A 6,187-nucleotide genomic window follows, 5' to 3' on the forward strand; every position below is an offset into this window, starting at 1 on the left:
TTTGATAATGAGCAATTAAAATAATTGTGAATTAAGGCAATAAAAATAAACTAAGAATAATTATTGATACTCTGAATAAAAGGCCTTGACTAGGGGAATAATTAAGTGGAACTTCTATCCTTGTGGGAATCTTCTCAAGTGTAGTGTAAAAAGGTTGTTGTTCTCACACGATTTCCCTTTACTAAGTAAGGAAAGGTATGGTGATTGAACTAACTCTTATCCTCAGGTCCTAGCCCTCTCCCTTGGGGAGGTCTAGTGTTAGTAGGTATGGAATTAGCCAACAACGTCCAGTTTAACCAAGCACTTGAGCATTCCAACTCAAGTATCACCTCTTAATCAACCCCCATGTCAAGTAGAAATTCTACTCCATTGACATGAAATTAATAATCATAAAAATATGAGAAGACATAATTAATTAAAATAAAATGGAGAATTAAAATCAATTAAATAAAAATAACTTCATATATTAATAAATCCAAAATGTAACATAATTGAATAGAGTCAATGAGTAACTAATTAAAAATAAAGGAATAAGGAAACAAACTAGAGTAATGTCTTCAATGGATGTAATGACTTTCAGCAACCCAAAAATCCAAGCAAAAGCATAAACTATCAATGTAATGCAACTAAAAAAAAAACTCAGAACTAAAACTAAGTGTAATCCTAATGTGATGAATCTCAATGTGTGTGGATGCCCCTTGAGCCTCTGCATGTTCCTTAGGTTTAATCTGTATTTTTGGGCCGAAAACTGGGTCAAAAAGCGGCCCGAAATCGCCCCCAGCATATTCTGTTATTTTTGCAGATCGCGCATGTCACGCGTACGCGTCGTCTATGCATTCGCGTCATTCAGCGTTTTTCCTTTCCACGCGTTCGCGTCAGGCACGCATCCGCGTCAGGCGTGCAGACTCCAATCCACGTGTTTGTATCAGGCACGCGTCCGCGTCGCTGCGAATTCTTCACTTCGCGCGTTCGCGTTGGCCATGCGCTCACGTCATTGCTCGCTGGTCATCTCCTTGGTTTCTTGTGTTCCTTCCATTTTTGCGAGCCTCCTCTCCAATTTCCAAGTCATTCATGCCCTATGAAGCCTGAAACACTTAACACACAAATCACGACATCGAATGGGATAAAGGAGAATTAAAATACATAATTAAAAGTCTCTAGAAAGCAAGTTTTCAACCATGGAGTGATTTTGGGAAGGAATTGTAAATACATGCTTATCATATGAATAAGTGGGTAAAGAATTGATCAAATCACACAATTAAACACAATATAAATCATAAAATAATGGTTTATCATTACCACCCCTCCTAAGTTCTCTCCTCTCCCTAAGGCTAGAATCTAAATTTGGAACATTAGAAGGTAAATATAGAGGTTCAAAAGTTAGAAAATAGATTGAAATCACGAAAATACGCTTTTTTTCAAAAACAGGGGTTTCGCGGACGCATGCCTCGTTTTGCGTATGTGGGGGTGTCTGTTACCCATCTCGCGTACGCGACTCATGTCAGCGTATGTGAGCCCCTCGGAGAGGCAAGCCATCCTGCGTCGTGTGGTACTGCCCGCGTACGCAAGCCTGTAAACTCCCCCCGTTTTCATGCGCATGCACTCGCCTGCGTATGCGGCACGTTTGGGCAGAGCCTAGGGTCCACGTCACGTGTGTGTTTGCATACTCCTTTCAAAATGATAAAAAGTTGTTAAGTTCTGCATAAATCACTTTTGCACACCAAACTTCCAACGAGCATAACTCTTTCATAAAAAAAATTATTTTTAGTTCATTCTTTAAACGACATAAACTTCACAGACCCAATTTTCATTTGAAATAAGTTTGAAAAAAAATTGAGGGTACGAAAGCCGAGTTATGGCCCGTCGAAGTTTGGTTAAAAATCCACTGTTATCAAAAGTACCAAACATCTATTTTTAGCAAAACCTCACCCAACCCAAAGTTTTCCATTTCAAAACAACATCAATTATGACCAAAACAACCCCTATATACATTCCATCTCTTTCACAACATACCAATACTCCCTTATATCAATTTCATCCTAACATTCCACATTTCAAACAACATAACTCATTCATGTATAAATCGACATCCAAACCATAATCATCATCCTCGTCAATCATCATCACAAGCTCAGATGGTAGAGCAATCGTCGATTTGGAATTTCTTCTCAATAAAAAAATCTCTTCGTTGCAAGTATAGCTCCAACCCAACAATCGACTCGCATCAGAGTTTAATTTTGTTTGTTACAATGCAAACCAATAATAACCGAGTGTATTAGATCTTGGATCATCTCTCAAAAGAATTGAAGTGAGGTATGCATGTTATCAGTTATGAGGTTCAAGGGGGTTTACATATGAGAAGACAAGATTTTAAATGACAATAAAAAAAAACAAACAACTAAAGATAACAAATACTAAAGAGGCATTCATGGCAAGGATTGAGAATCAAGGTTTTCCATCCTAGTCATTAATCATAACACAATAATTACCAAGAGCTAAGCCTATTATGTTATCTCCATATTGAGAGAAAGTGAAATAAGCCTAGTAAATCCCAATCCATAAGTAGCATCAATGGAAACAAGATTAACTAACAACTCTAAATCACCAACATATGTTGGGTATTAATGACTCAAGATTACCAAACTCCTCCTTCCAAGCCAAGAATGCTAAAAATCTACTCTAAAACTAAAGGATACATTTTAACAAACACTTAACATGCATAAAAGAAAGACATATTAAAATAGCAAGAAATATAAAATCTAAAACTATCTAATGCAAGAAATCAATAATAATAACTCAAATAAATATCAATAACATATAAACATCTAAATTGCATAAATGGAAATAAAAATCAACATGAGTTCAATAACATAAAAGTCCCCCAAATACAAGAAATAACAAGTAAAACTAAGAGAATCAAGGCAATAAAACAAGGAAAGTAATTAAACTGGATCAAGACAAGAAATAAAATCTAAATCTACCCTAATTCTTGAGAGAAGAGGGAACTTCTCTCTCTAGAAAATGACCTAAAGCATGGTTCCTAAGCTACACTACTTACTCCCCCCCTGTTCCTTCTTGAATTTGGCTTCAAATACTTCAGAAATAAGTTGGATTTGGGCTTCGATGAGCTCAGAAATCGCCAGCTACATTTTCTTTTAAGTTGGTCATGTGACAAGTCTCACACATATGCATGGGTCACGCGTACACGTTGCCTGACGAAACTCTTACTTACACGTACGCATGAGTCATGCGTATGCGTGGCCATGAATTCTACCAAATCCTCATTTCTTCAAGAATTCTCCACTTTGCATGCTTTGTCTTCATTTCTTCAATCCAATCTTTGTCTCCTAAGACTGAAATCACTAAACAAACACATCAAGGCATCGAGTGGAATCAAAGTGAATTAAATTTAGCAAATTAAAAGCCTAAAAAGTATGTTTTTAATCGTAAGCACAATTTTAGGAGAAATTCACAAAATCATGCTATTTCATTGAATACATATGAGATAAATTGGTAAAATTCACTAAATTTAACACAAGATAAACCCTAAAATTAGGGTTTATCAACCTCCCCACACTTAAACCAAGCATGTCCTCATGCTAAACCAAGAAAGATATAAGAAATTGGTGTTAACATTTATTCTATCGAAGTAAACTACCTATATGCAATGCATGCAACTACTTAGTCAAAATAAATCAATTTCCAAGAATACATATATGAACATAAAGGCTAAAGCAATCACACCCAAGTCAAATCCAATAATTGATTAGAGTTTTTGAAAGGAGTTTACAAACTTGCAAGATTTAGATAATCACAGATGGAACCATAAAATTGAGTAATCGAACCCCTCACCGGATGTGTATACTTTCTAATCGCTCAAGTGTATAGGGTTAATTCTTTCAATTCTCTTCTAATCTTGCTTTCTAAAATTTTTTTCATCTAACAATCAACAATTATTCAATACATGCATACAAATATCATGAGGACTTTTCAAAAGGTTGTAATGGGGCTAGGGTCAAGGTAAGGTTATATATGGCTAAGTGAGCTTGAAATTTGCTTCTTTGATTAACCTAAACTCTCACCTAACACATATAACAGCCTATAAAATTCAAATGCAAACCTAACTACCCATTATTCACTTTTTCACACACTCATGAATTCTCTTTTTAATCACAACGGATATGCATTGTTATAATTACTTTACTTTAGAGCATTTTGTCCCCTTTATTATTATTATTATTATTATTATTATTATTATTATTATTATTATTATTATTATTATTTTCTTTTTTTTTTCCTTTTTTTATATTTTTTTTCTTTTTTTTTCTTTTCAATAACATGATTTATGCAAAAATATTAATGTATATGGTTCAACATTCAATTCATGAGTATGTACCCAACTTCCAAAATTTTTAATGAAAACTCAAAAATATACTTTTATCTAACCAATGTTCCCTAAATTTCCCACACTTGAATGATAAATACTCTCACTAGCCTAAGCTAATCAAAGATCCAAATTAAGGACATTTATTATTTTTCATTTAGAGATAGTGATGTGCCAAAATTAAGAACAAAAAGGATTAAACAGGCTCAAATTGGTTAACAAAGGTGGATGAAAGGGTAAGGCCATTTGGGTAAGTGAGCTCTAATGAAATAAAGGCCTCAATCATATAAATGCATTCATACGTAAAATAATGGACATAAAGAATAAAAAAAATCAAAGACTGAAATCATAGAAAGAGAATAATACACACAAGAATGAAAATTGTGGTTATATGCTGTAACCACAGAATTAGGCTAAAAAACTCACAAGCTTATGTGTTCTTAGCTCAAAGACATGTTCCACAATATGTAATTCAAGCAAGTTCAATAAACAATTTTTACTCAAATCAATTGGGGTGCCCTATAGATAAATTTCTTGAAAAATTTCATTATTTTAACTAAGCTTGTTATATATATATATATCTAAGCCTATTACGTTATCTCCATATTGAGAGAAAGTCAAACACGCCTAGTTAATCCCAATCCATACGTAGCATCAATGGAAACAAGATTAACTAACAACTCTAGATCACCAATATATGTTGGGTATTAATGACTCAAGATTACTAAACTCCTCCTTCCAAGCCAAGAATGCTTAAAATCTACTCTAAAACTAAAGGAGACATTTTAACAAACACTTAACATGCATAAAAGAAAGGCATATTAAAATAGTAAGAAATACAAAATCTAAAACTACCCAATGCAAGAAATCAATAACAATAACTCAAATAAACATCAATAACGTAAAAACATCAAAATTGAATAAATGAAAATGAAAATCAACAACAGTTCAATAACATAAAAGCCCCCCAAATACAAGAAATAACAAGTAAAACTAAGAGAATCAAGGCAACAAAACAAGAAAAAGTAATTAAACTAGTGCAAGACAATAAATAAAACCTAAATCTAAGATGAAATTAAATTAAATCTATCCAAATTCTAGAGAGAAGAGGGAGCTTCTCTCTCTAGAGAATGACCTAAAGCATGATTCCTAAGTTACACTAATTGCTCTCCCCTTGTTCCTTCTTGAATTTGGCTTCAAATACTTTAGAAATGAGTTGGATTTGGGCTTGGATAAGCTCGGAAATCATCAGCCACATTTTTTTAAGTTGGTCACGTGACAAGTGTCACGCGTACACGTGGCCTGACGAAACTCTCACTCATGCGTATGCGTGGCCATGAATTCCACCAAATCCTCATTTCTCCATGAATTCTCCACTTTGCATACTTTATCTTCACTTCTTCAATCCAATACTTGCCTCCTAAGCCTGAAATTACTAAACAAACACATCAAGGCATCGAGTAGAATCAAAGTGAATTAAATTTAGAAAATTAAAAGCTTAAAAAGTATGTTTTTAATCATAAACACAATTTAGGAGAAATTGACAAAACTATGCTATTTCATTGAATAAATGTGAGATAAGTTGATAAATTTAACATATGATAAAGCCTAAATTTGGGGTTTATCAAGCTCATAACAAACTCAATATGTTACCAAAATACTAACATTAGCAAGTTCACAACATTCAACCAATCCTACGGTCAATTAGCCTAGGTTTTCACGTTACATTATATATTAACTACGAGAAACTGAAACCATACTTTGGCCAATTTTTCCCTAAGTGTGGAACACTTTAAAAACCTC

At 33.8% G+C, this 6,187-nt stretch overlaps 1 long non-coding RNA gene across 1 annotated transcript in view; it reads right to left on the bottom strand.

Annotated features, from left to right (window-relative positions):
- The window catches only part of LOC110267786, a 27,962-nt gene extending 23,744 nt beyond the window's left edge, over window positions 1–4,218 (bottom strand). The window contains exon 1 of the long non-coding RNA XR_002355698.1: window positions 4,126–4,218. This is a non-coding gene — a long non-coding RNA (uncharacterized LOC110267786). The remainder of the gene's footprint in view (window positions 1–4,125) is intronic.

This window comes from Arachis ipaensis, chromosome B10, assembly GCF_000816755.2.
Source record: "Arachis ipaensis cultivar K30076 chromosome B10, Araip1.1, whole genome shotgun sequence".
NCBI lineage: Eukaryota > Viridiplantae > Streptophyta > Magnoliopsida > Fabales > Fabaceae > Arachis > Arachis ipaensis.